At 42.7% G+C, this 13,256-nt stretch overlaps 1 long non-coding RNA gene across 1 annotated transcript; it reads left to right on the top strand.

Annotated features, from left to right (window-relative positions):
- The first annotated feature begins 4,016 nt into the window (after positions 1-4,016).
- Positions 4,017-9,910, top strand: LOC146405045 (uncharacterized). The gene is made up of 3 exons (XR_014836837.1): positions 4,017-4,641; positions 6,328-8,618; positions 9,058-9,910. It is a non-coding gene; the product is annotated as an uncharacterized LOC146405045 (long non-coding RNA).
- The last annotated feature ends 3,346 nt before the right edge of the window (positions 9,911-13,256 follow it).

Here is a 13,256-nt window from a genome sequence, read left to right as displayed (position 1 = left end):
GGCTGGTTTAATGCTACATTCCTACCATCATTTTGGTTTTGGTTTTTGTTTTTTAAACTACTTGTTGACTGAGAAAAATATTAAGAACTGGGGAAAATAGCAAGTGTTGAAATTTTAAAGAGGTGTTTTGAAATGATTGAATTTTAATTTGTTCAGTTTTAATAACATTAAGTTTTTTGGAATTATTTTTGTGTAAGCTTCTGATCAAGTGTATCTCTGAGACCACGTGGTCTGCTTTGTGTAATTGACAAAGTTATACTACCATCACTTAGCCTCAAGAGTTGTACAGTAGTTTTTTCAAAGGTAATGCTATAATATACTGGTTTTCAGTAGCCTTCTCCTTTTCATTTTGTTGAGTGTAGTTAGCATCCACCTGAAAGCTTGCTTTGCACTTGATAAAGTACTCACAAGTTGCCAACTATGTGTAAGTACTATGTGGAGAACACAAAGATGAATAGGTGCCTGTCTTTGCTTTGCCTCCAAAAGCAGCTTTCTGTCTAGGCAGTTTGGGTGTGCAAATAACTGGTACTATCAGTGTAAGTCAGGTGGGGATGGGGGTGGTTACACTGTTCTGTTGTCATGGCATCTGGCCCAGCCTGATTCTGGATGGGTCAAAGAACTTAGGAGGGCAGTTTTCAGAATGATACTGGTTTGGTTTTAGACCTCTCAGCTTTGACTTACTAAGTCTTCTAGGCACCCTCAAAATTGGGGATGAGTTGAGTGATTGCTAAATTAAATTGCTGTTTATCCCAGAGCTCCATCGGCTGTAAGTTGGACTCTAGGGGGATGGAGTAGTGAGAGGTAGACCATTTGCATCGTGGTATTAATAGATACCACAATAGTTCTGATAGAAATTACTGGAGTAAAGTGTTTAGTATTGGTGTTTTTCATGAGGTCTCATACTGAGGCCAAAGGAATTCCCAGAATAATGACAGCGGTAAGTCCCAGAACTGCTTTTCTACTTGGGCTTGGAGAACAGTAGTCTAGGTTGAAGCATAAGAAAGTTGAGTTCTAGAATGAGATGGCTTGAAGGCTGATTAAGAACTTCCTGTATTTGAATATCTTGAGGAAATATTTGATTCGTTGGAAGAGTTAGAGCTGAATTACATAGAGAATAAATGAAAAAATTTAAACGCTAATTCCAGAATAAATAAAAACTTGTGGAGTCCGATATTGTTCCCTGTGGTATACCGTAGGAAACGCATTGCTTAGCTATTCTAAATGTAATAGTTTTCCTCTACTAAACCCAAATGTCCATTCCATCTCACTCCTCCTCACCCCTTGGCAACCACAAGTCTCTTACTATCTGTGAGTCTATTTCTGTTTTGTGGATAGATTTGTTTGTGTCATATTCTAGGAGTTCCCATCGTGGCTCAGTGGTTGACGAATCTGACTAGGAACCATGAAGTTGCAGGTTTGATCCCTGGCCTCGCTCAGTGGATTAAGGATCCAGCGTTGCTGTAAGCTGTGGTGTAGGTCGCAGACGCAGCCTGGACCTTGAGTTGCTGTGGCTCTGGCACAGGCCAGCGGCTACAGCTCCCATTAGACCCTTAGCCTGGAAACCTCCATATGCCTCAGGAGCGGCCCTAGAAAAGGCAAAAAAAGACAAAAAAAAAATTCTGTATATGAGTGATAGACTGTGCTGTTTGTCTTTCTAACTTCACTTAGTATGATAATCTCTACTTGCAAGATTTTGCATATGTACCTCAATTTTAAGATTTTATGGGAAGAAATTAATATGAGGTTTATAGTATATATATATATTTAATCCTTATTTTCTCCCACATTTTTTTTTTTTTTTTTTAATGGTCTCATCGGCCACATATGGAAGTGGCCAGGCTAGGGGTTGCATCAGAGCTATGGCTGCCAGCCTATGCAACAGCCATAGCAAGGTGGGATCCAGGCCCCGTCTATGACCTTCACCAAAGCTCGTGGCAATGCTGGATCCTTAAACCATTGAACGAGGCCAGGGATTGAACCTACATCTTTCTGGATGATAGTCAGGTTCTTAACCTGCTGAGCCACAACAGAAACTCCTCCCCCACATTTTTAAAATATCTCTGAAGTTTGGATGTATCTTTATCCATAGTTTAATTGGCAGTGTTTTGGTTTTAGTAGTATGTAAAATAATGATGCATCTTAAAAATCAATAATGACCTTAAAATCAGTTACATTTTGCATTAGATGTAATATTACTACTTTGCATGAGTTCATGTTTATCTGTTAGTTAGAGTCCTAGAAATGGAGTGGCATTTTATAGTTTTATGAATTGTTTTCAGAAGTTATTCAGGTTTTTCAAGTGTTTCCTTAAAACTCTCATCAGTACCTTTGTTGATCTTTGTACTTAGCATTAGGGGTGGGGGGGCTTTTTTGGTCTGTGCCTTTGATAAGCGGAAAGTTCCTGGGCCAGGGATTGAACCCAAGTCACAGCAGTGATAATGCCAAGTCCTTAACCCCTAAGCCACCAAGGAGCTCCTTGGCATCTGTTTTTATAAACGAGTGCGATTGATCGTCTGTGATTTTAAGAGCCATTTATTTGTTTTGTTTGTTCATATCCTTTGTTGTCATGTTTCTGAAAAAGGTGGGTCTTCATCTTAATTTGTATATATTAAGGAAATTAGCTCTTTGTGATATGAGTTGCTAGTGTTTTTTCCAGTTTGTCATTTTATTTCATGATGTTTTTGCCACACAGGAAAATTAAATATGTGGTAGTTAAATTTCCAGTCTTTAGGACTTCAGGATTTTGCATCACAGTTGAGATCTCTATTCTTGAATATAAGAAAATTCTTACTTTTTTTCCTGTACATTTTTGGTTTCATTATTTAAGTGTAAAAATGTACTTGGAATTTATTTGATATAAAGTATGAGGTAGATATCTGACTTTGCTTTCAAGATGGCCACTCAGGGACAAAATTGAAGTCTCATTCTAATTGCAATAGAACTGAAGGGATGAAAGTAATGTTATTAGAACATCTTATTTCCTTTTCTGATTAAAAGAAGCAAGAAATTTTAGCACTTTTGATGAAAGACTGGAAGGAGTGGGACACAGATGTCTCTTACCTACTGTAACAAACTGCTAATGGGGAGGGGGAACCACTGCCTTACACCAATTAAATAGTAGGCTCTGGGGTGCAGAATCAACCTTTGTTGTAAATCTGTGCCTGGAGTGCTTTGGTTGGGCTTACTTTATGGGGTGTTAATCAGATTTGTTGTGGTTTGGCATGTGTGCCCTCCAGGGATTCAATCTGTAGGGATCAGTCTATAGAACCTTTGGAAAAACCGGTAGTGCTCCTCAATCCAATTGCAACAATACCCAGGACTTTATCAGGATTGAACCTACAGGGACCCACTGCCTCTATTTGTTAAGATGGGTGAGAATGAAATTTCTCTCCTTACCTGTTCCTTCTGTCTTAAAACACTGTTTCCATTTCTGGTAGACAACATTCCAAACAATTGGGGACAGACACAAATTTTATAACGCCTTAATTTTTGAAAAAAATTTTCTTTGGTGAATTATCCCCCGTGACAAATCAAAACAAAGTTTGTGATTTTTAGAATTGCTTCGTATTTGGTGAAAGAACTCTTTTACTTGCTTTGCAGTAAATCTGTTCCAGCTCATCTAGGTGTATTGCCTTATTTGGCCTGTTCTTATATTTGCTCTATTAGTTTTCTTTACTTATGTCCCATGGCCTTTTCCTTGAATTTAGGCTTCAAGATTGGGTAGCCTTTTATAATATGTATGTTATTTGGCTGCAAGACATACCTTAGACTTATCAGATAAATGCCATTATGTTGACCTAAGTGGCAATCTTGTCTGCAGGTACCCTACTGGGTGGAAGACTTAACTGAACCTTTACCCAGCTGGTTTTCTGTGATGGTTGTAGATCAATCTACATGTTATCATTAGCAGATAGATTTCTTACTCTCTTGGTGTCCAAAGCTGTGGGATTTTTGCTTTTATTTTCTCCTCTTGGTGTCCTCTTCTGATACTTTCTTATGCTGTAATGAGAACGGCCTTTTTTTTTTTTTTTTTAAAAACCTTCATGATTTCACTAAACTTTGACTGGACTTTAAATGACTTCGTATATATAGACCAACATTCATACTGTTTGGTCCAGTTTTTCACCAGAGATGAGTTTCTTATGTGGTTAATATAACTTTGGATTTAGAAAGTGTCGTGTTAGAACCATACTGATTAGCTTTACCAAAGTAAAGAATGAAATATAAATAGTACCTGGGCATCTTCAAAAGTCAGTCATGAATTAAATTAGTCATAAAAAAAATTTCTCTAAACAAGCTTCCTTTAGGTTTTTAGTATCAGATATCTCCTAAGATAGCAGGTGGGTAAGAAATCTGTCTGGCAGTGTTTTTCTCCTTCACCAAGGGGGAATGGATAAATCACCTTAGGGGTGTATCTTTCTTAAACACCAAATGATGTGGAAGTGTGTTTTTTTTGTTTGGAGACAATGCTTCAAAAATTCCCACCTCTTAATTTTTACTTCTTTTTCTCAACTCATCCATCCTCTGTCTTTCCAGATTGCTTTCCTAATATTCCAACCCTTTTGACCCCATTGTGACTTTTAATCCATTGTGGGTTTTTTTGTTTTTTTCTTTTTAGGGCCACACCCACGGTATATGGAAGTTCCTAGGCTAGGGGTCCAATCTGCTATAGCTGCCAGCCTGCACCACAGCCGCAGCCACAGCAAGGCGGGATCTGAGCTGCATCTGCAACCTACACCACAGCTCACGTCAATGCCAGATCCCTGACCCATTGAGCAAGGCCAGGGATTGACTCCACAACCTCATGGATACTAGTCAGATTTGTTTCCGCTGAGCCATGATGGGAACTCCCTCAGTCCATTGATTTAACTTTGCATTGTCCTTATTCAACTTGAGAACCATAGCCAATCACTGTCATTCCTTTGCGACACCATCTTTTTTTTTTTTTTTTTTTTTTTTTTGCAAGCTCTTAGGCTGTGCAGTCTTCCAGCTATATCATACTTGGCAGAACCACAGCCAGATTAAATCTAATTCATCTGTTCATTGTGACTGGTGAGTCTGAAGTTTACTGGAGAAAAATAATCTCAATGACTGTTCTTGCTCTAAAAAATAAATGATTGCAAACCTTGTATCTTGTCTAGACGCACAATTCTGCCACACAGAGAATAGGTCCTTGTCATTTGCCCTCCATTCACCACCTCTCTCCTCGATTACCTAATGAATGACCTGCTTCCTACCTTGCAGTAGAACCTGAGGCAATCAAAAGAGAGTAAGCATTCCCATCATACACACTCACCTTCCAGCATCCCAACTAACTGCATTTATCTAAGACTAGTAGCTCTGCTACTCATTAGGGCCCATCCTCTTGCTCCAGTAGTTAGTTCTTCCCCTTTGACATCATCCATTTTGGGGGTGGGAGGCAAAATGTGCAGTGGCTTGATGTGAGATCTCAGTTTCCAGACCAGGGACTGCATTTGGCTACAGTGGTGAAAACACTTCATGCTCAGTGCTAGACCACCAGGGGACCCCCTATTGGATCAGTCTTTTTCCCATTTCAAAAATGTCATGACTCTGTTTCCCCTGCCAGTTCCTGCCATTTTATTTTTTCATTCATTTTGTAGTAAAACTCAAAAGTTTTATATGGTTTCTAATGATCACTTTCCATTTTTTCTTAAACCTTTCTTGATCAGGCTTTTACCCCTGCTGTTCCATAGGAATGTTGCTAGTGATTTCATGTTGCTAAATCATGTGGTCACCTTTTTTTTCCACTATAAAAGATCAAGGCTTATTTCTTGTTCATGCCGCATGTCCATCATGGTTGTGTGGTGGTTTCGTCTATGTTAGTCTCACAACCCAAACTAATGGAAGCTCCACCATGTGAAACTTCCACTCTAGCTCAAGACAGGCAGTGAACATAGTAAATAAGTAATTCACATGTTAGGAAATGAGAGCCTTGTATTAAAAAAGGGTGGAATTGAGTAAGGAGGGTTAGGAATGCTAGAGCAATGTGTGTGTATGCAGATGACTGAGAAATTGTGGTTTAAGCAAACTCGAATGAGGTGGGACAGCTTTCTAATATTTCACGTACAACAGCTTGAGTAAGGGCCTCAAGGTGGGATTGTGAATGGCCTGTTCTAACAGTAAGGGAGGCCAGGGCCAAGAGTGGAGTGATGGGGGAAGATGGGGTCGTAGGAGAAGAGGTCAGGTGGTTAAATGATCGTCTGAGGTCCTTTTGGCATTTACTCTGAATGAAGTAGTCTTGTGTTGTTGTTTTTTTCTTTTTTTGTCTTTTTCCTATTTCTTGGGCCGCTCCTGCGGCGTATGGAGGTTCCCAGGCTAGGGGTCGAATCGGAGCTGTAGCCACCGGCCTACACCAGAACCACAGCAACGCGGGATCCGAGCCGCGTCTGCAACCTTCACCACAGCTCACGGCAACGCCGGATCGTTAACCCACTGAGCAAGGGCAGGGACCGAACCCGCAACCTCATGGTTCCTAGTCGGATTCGTTAACCACTGCGCCACGATGGGAACTTCGTCTTGTGTTGTTTTTAGGTAGAGGAGTATCATGACGTGATGCACTCTGGCTGAAAATGATTGTTATACCCACATTTAGTCCATTAGGAAATCTTACTGGCTTGACTTACAGTCTGCCTGTTCATACTCTAGTTGGAGCTACCAACATCTTTCACCTGGATTTCCCAAGTTCTTTCCTAATTAACGAACATGCTTTCACATTGTCTGCCATCTATTTAATATAACAGGAATTCCCACTGTGGCATAGTGGGTTAAGGATCCAGTATTGTCAGTGCAGCAGCTTGGGTCCCCGCTGTGGCACAGGCTTGATCCCTGGCCTGGGAACTTCCATATGCTGCAGATGCATCCAAAAAAAAATTTTTTTTTTTAATATGACAGCTAGAGTGATCCTTTAAAAATGGAAATCAGATAATGTCACAACTCATCTCAAATCCTTCCCTCCTCAACAGTGGCTTTTCATTTCATTCAGAGTAAGAACCCATGGAAAGGTCTGTAAAGCCCTACATGATCTGCCCTTCTCTCCTTAGCTCTCTGAGTTGGTGCTGCTCTCCTTTGCTCACTTCGCTTTAGCCACACTGTACAGTGGACTTTTTACAGATTTTTTTTTTCTTTTTAGGACCACACCTGTGGCATATGGAAGTCCCCAGCCTGGGGGTTACATTGGAGCTGCAACTGCCAGCCTATGCCACAGCCATGGCAATGCCAGATCTGAGCCCTGTCTTTGACCTATATACCATAGCTCATGGCAACACCGGATCCTTAACTCACTGAGCAAGGTCAGGAATCCCGAACCCATGATTCTAGTCGGTTTCTAGAATCCTCATGGATACTAGTTGGTTTCTTAACATGCTGAGCCACAATGGGAACTCCAAGAGATTATTTTTCAAGGTCAGACTCCTTTACCTTAGTGTTTGCATCAGCTAATTCTCTAGATATTTCTTAAAAGCCTGGTTTGTTTGTTTTAAAAACAGATTAGGGTTTTCAAAGTAGAAAGGAAGCTGATAAATTTTCAGGAGAGTTAAAATTGAGGCTAGAACTTCTCTATTAGATGGTATCATCAATTCCCTTGGCTTTACCAACCATCTAGATTCCAGTCCAAAACTTTTCCTCTCTCCTCAAGCAAGCTGTGTGTCTGGCCAAGAGGCCATGGAAGCCTGATACGGAATCTATACCCCTGGTTTCGTCTAATTTGGATAACCTCCAGTCTCCAGTTACATGGACTTTTTCTTTGAAGTCAGTGGTCCTTGTTAAATGCTACCACTTGTCAAGAGAAAGGGTTTAGATGAGAAAAACTTGATTATATAAGATGTTATGGTGGGGGAAGACTTCTTGCTGTTGCTGTTACAGACATTGTTTGTGTGTTTTCATGTGCTAGAACTGGACCTCTGCAGTTTTCACATGAAATCACCCCATCCTTTCAATTGCCTAGGACCTACAGTCGTAGAAAATTGAATCAAGAGGAGACTTCCTTTAATGCCCCATGCACACTATACTATGCCTAAAGCAGATGCTAACACTGGAGCTCTTAGAGTTCTCCTTGGTCAAACTTGGTACGTCTGAAATGGAATTCCTGAGTCTTCCCACTCCACAATAACTTCCTCAACTTTCCCCATTTATTTTTTTTAATCATTATTTTTATTTTTTCATTACTCAGATGAATTTATCACATCTGTAGTTGTATAATGATCATAACAATCCAGTTTCACAGGATTTCCATCCCACAGCCCAAACACATCCCCCCACCCCCCCTTCCCTATTTCTTTAAATGGTGCTTGTGTCTACATAGCTGCTCCAGCCAGATTCCTGGTAGTCGTCCTGATTCTTCCCTTATTTATTATTTTCCCTCTTCTGTTCTTTAGCACATTTTTTATCAAATGTTGCCACTTAAGTCCACGTCTGCCACAAGCATAGTCAAACCATAGTCATGTCCCACCAGGACTACTGCAGTGGCATTCTGGCTTCTCATCTTCCTTTTTTTTTCTTTGTTTTCCTTCAATTTAATTTACATTCAGTAAGCTGAGATGATATTGTTAATCATATAGGTTGTCACTCCGTAACTTAGAACCTATTGGCAACTTCCCAGTGTATTTAAAATGCCAGTCCATAACTTAGAACCTATTGGCAACTTCCCAGTGTATTTAAAATGCCAGTCCTGGGAGTTCCCGCTCTGGTGCGGTGGGTTAAGGATCTGGTGTTGCTGCAGCTGTCTCAGCTCCAGCTCAGATTTGATCCCTGGCCCAGGAACTTCCATGTGCCATGAGTGCAGCTGAAAAAGAAAAAATAAAATGTCAGTCCTTAGGCCTGGAAATGTCTGGTCTCTCCCCCACATTCCGGTGTCATTTCAGATCCCTTTCCCCCTCACCTTTTCCTAACCACACGCCCTCCTTTCAGATCCTGTTAACTAAAGACTTTCCCTGCCTCACGGCCTTCTAGCTGAAAGGACCTTTTCTCTTGACTATTTTAGGGCTATTCCCCCCCCCCCCTTTTTTGGCCATCCTGTGGCATATGGAGTTCCCGGGCCAGGGATCAGATCTAAGCTGCAGCTGTAGCAATACTGGATCCTTAACCCACTGTGCTGGGCCGGGGATCAAACCTGTGTCCCAGTGGTCCCAAGATGCTGCTAATCCTGTTGCGCCATAGCGGGAACTCCAGGGCTGATTTACTCTTCAGGTCCTCGCTTCAGGATCAAGCTTCAGAGGAAGGTCCCTGACAACCTCTAAGAGATGCTTCCCCACCCCCACCCCCATTCTTCCCTACCATTGTGCCCAGTTTGTGTATTTTGTGGTACTTAGTTTCTTTGCTTACTCATGCGTTGAATATTTTCCTCATAAATTGTAAGTAAGGGGGCTGCCCCAGTGCCTGGCAACAGTGTCTGACTTGTAATGGGCATTTAATAATGTGTATTTATATATAAGCTATTTGAATGTTGTGCTTCTCTTAGGAACATACTATCCTCTACCCTTGTCCCCATCATTCACTGCCTTAGCAGTTATCAGTTGCTCAAGAAACTGAGTGCCAGCACAGGACCAGGCCCTGGGTAGGACCAGAGGATTCCCAGATGGCCCATTAGGGTTAGAGTTGTGCTCTACTCTATATGTCAGCCGTCAAGAAAGGCAGACGTTTAAAAAAAAAGGAGTTCCCATTGTGGCTTAGTGGTAATGAACCCGACTAGTATCCATGAGGATGCGGGTTTGAGTCCTGGCTTCACTCTGGGTTAAGGATCCAGCGTTCCTATGAGCTTGTGGTGTAGGTCACAGATGCAGCTCAGATCCCAAGTTGCTATGGCTATGGCCATGGCTTTTTTGCCCCCTAGCCTGCGAACTTCCATGTGCCATAGCTGTGGCCCTAAAAAGCCAAAAAAAAAAAAAAAAAAAAAGGCAGAGGTGGTGGAAATGATAACCTAGGAAGGCCCTTTAGCTTGGAGATTGGTGATCCCTAAAGGCGAAGCTTGAGTGGGTATGTCTAGGTTCCACAGTGGGCAAGAACCGGGGCGGCGGGGGCTGGGTTCCTTGAAGACCAAAGGAGGAGTGATGACAGCTCCCTCCCTGTAACTCCCTTCAAGAATAGAGTGGAAGCTTCTCTTTTGCTTGCACACATCAGTTTGTGGTAGTAATAGCGAACTGAGTGCTTTACATTTACTTCACACAATAAAATTCCCATTTTATGATGAAACAGGCTCAGAGAAATTAAGTAGCATGTCTAAGGCCACAGAAAGAGCTTGTATCTAAGTTCTGGCCCTCGAGCTCCAGAGCCTAAATTTCAGCCATTAGTCTAGTGAGTGTCCTGAGGCCTGTTACAGTGTGGTCCAGTCCCAGTTCTGACTTCCCTGCAGGGTCCAAATCTCTGAGCCTCCTCCTCTGCTCATCTTGATCGTGAATCACCTTGTTCTGTTCCAGGTAGGGGTGGGGAAGGTGGCAACAGCGTTGTGGTCCCTGGGGTGTTGGCCACGTGCCCAGCTTAGATGGTCTTCGTCCAGGTTCCTCAAACTCTCGTCCTATGGAGAGGCTTGGTGTGATTCACCAACATAGCCCTGAAACCACTGGCCATGCCGCAGTGTAGAAGGAGGATAGTGGTGCTTAGGGTGGGGAGGGCCTTTCCCTAACCACTCATTTTCCTAATTCTCATAGCCATTGTCCTGCCTCTCAGGTCAGAGCCAAGGGTGGGCCAGGACCACTGTTGCTGGAAATGTAGTTCACCTTGCCAAATGCAGAGGCTAACCCCGTCACCACCCCCTCCTTATAGACTCAATAGGGTCTAGCCTTAGGACTACTGGGTGCCTCTGCCAGCTGCTCTTCTCCATTTCAGTAGCTTCTTTCTTCATCTCTCTGCTGTGGTGAGCACACAGTAGGAATCACCTACTGTGTATGTACCTTGGGGGCAGGGGCAAGTCATTTAACTGCCCTGGCTTTACCAGGGGAGCCAAAGGATGCTACCTCATTGGTTCTTGTGGATTAGTAGAGAGAATGACCGGAGTGAGTCCTTCAACCTGTAGCGCCATAATTGTGCGATTTAAATTTTGCCTGGATCCTCAGAAGGCCTGCAAACCTAAGGCACTACTGATTGAGATCATTTTGCCAACCTTTCCATGTGTGGGTTCCTGTGGCTGATCTCTCATTTCTTGCACTTCTCGGCAATAGAGCCTTGATCTTAAAGCCTTGAGATGGATTTTTCTGACAGAGCTGACAACTCTTCCTAGGAATGTATTTTTATTTCTTCCTTCCTCCTCCTAAATATCTCAGAGAACCAGATTTGTGAGCCAAATTCTAACAAGCCATGAGAGCAGTCTTAGGCAAGTTGTTTCCCTTTTCAGGGCTATCTTGCAGCCAACTAACCCTCCTTTCCTGCCTTGTGGACAGGCTCTGTGCAGTGTATTGAGTGCCCTTTCTATGCCACACTGACTTCACTGTGTGGCTGGCAGTTAGAGGAAAGTATAGATTTGGGGCTGTCTCAGGCCTAAAAAGAGCAGGACTTGGACTGCAGTAGTCTAAGCTATTGCCAAGTTGGAGCTGTGGCTCAATGGGTCTTTGTCTCTGCAGGGAAGGTGTTGCAGTAGAAGTCAGGGAGTTCTGAGACACCACCTAGGGGGACCTGGATGCTTTTCTCCTGGCAACAACATTTAAATCAGGCTGGGGTTTATTTTGCCTTGTACTTGAAGTGTGTCAGAATGCTGCTGCTGTGGCTGGTCCTTGCTTGCATGGTGCCCAGAATTTCATCCTAAATAGCTGACTGTCCAGGAAGAAATCCATGGAGATGGAAGGCCTTGGGTATTTTGGGTATTAATTCATTTTTTTCTCCAAAATGGGACAGGGACATGTTGGCCATCATCTCTCACAAATATTTCATTCTCTTTGTGGACTGGTGTGTGTGTGTGTGTGTATTATTATTTTTTTTATGGCCATGGCTTATGGAAGTTCCCAGGCTAGGGGTCGAATAGGAGCTGCAGCTAAGGCCTGTACCACAGTCACAGCAACACCGGATCTGAGCCATATCTGCCACCTACACCACCGCTTGTGGCAATGCTAGATCCTTAACCCACTGAGCGAGGCCAGAGATCAAACCCCCATCCTCATGGAGACTGTTGGTTCTTAACCCACTGAACCACAGTGGGGACTCCCTGATAAGTATATTTTTATTTCAAAGGAAAGAAATACGAAAAGAGAGTTTTAATCTTAAGGCATAAAGAATAAGCTTTAAGAAAAAAGTTAACTCTCTTGGAGTTCTCTTGCAGTACAGTGGGTTAAGGATCCAGTGTTGTTGCTGCAGAGGCTTGGGTCACTCTTGCGGGATGGGTTTGATCCCTGGTCCAGGAACATCCATGCTGTGGGTGTGGGTCCCTCCCCCCCAAAAAAGCTTTGGAGTTTAATTATATAATTGTCCTCTGAACTCTCATAGTGCTTTTACATTTCTTATAGTAATTACTGTTTTGTTCATATTTTCCCCTCTCAAGATTTCTGAGGCCTATCTCATCTCCCTGACCCCTTAGCACTCAGTGGTGCCTGGTGTAAAGCCATTAGGCAGAGCCTGGCTCACAGGTGCTCAGCAATGTTAGGGTGGGAGAGGCACAACCGATCCTCTGGAAAGCTTTAGTCAGTCAACCTCAGGGATTTAAATAACTCCTGCCCCCTTGAATCACATATACTTATGCATGGTTCTTTTCCTATCTTTAAGGCAGTATTCCTTTAAAACAAAACATCAGCTTCATGATTAGGGGATTGGCCTGTTACATCTCAGGCAAATCTCATATCTATAGTGCTAGTCACTTTTTTAAAAAAAACTTTTCAAAAAATAGGTATTTTTTTTCTTTTTGGCTGTGCTTGTGGCATGCATAAGTTCCCAGGCCAGGGGATCAAACCTGCACAATAGCAGAGACCCAAGCTGCTGCAGTATTGCGCTAAAGGGGAACTCCTCAAAAATAATTTAGAAAAATTGAATGATACTGGAGTCCCTGCTGGCACAACAGGATTGATGGGGGTCTCTGCAGCACCAGGGCACAGGTTTGATCTCTGGCCTGGCACAGTGGGTTAAAGGATCTGGCATTGCTGCAGTTGCAGATATGATCCTTGGCCTAGGAACTCTGTATGCCACTGGGTGGCTAAAAATGGAAAAAAATTTTTTTTTCACAATTTCATATAATCTTATAGTAATCCTTTTTTCCTCCCCTCCGGTATTGTTCCTCTCCTGTCCCTCTCTCCCCTGGTAGCCACTAGCTGGTTCTTTGTGAG

Source organism: Sus scrofa, chromosome 2 (assembly GCF_054392235.1).
Source record: "Sus scrofa isolate SSC_HxYL_T2T_F1_AM1 chromosome 2, Sscrofa_HxYL_maternal_Yorkshire_Landrace_v2.0, whole genome shotgun sequence".
NCBI lineage: Eukaryota > Metazoa > Chordata > Mammalia > Artiodactyla > Suidae > Sus > Sus scrofa.
This window is presented reverse-complemented; position numbering and strand designations above follow the sequence as displayed.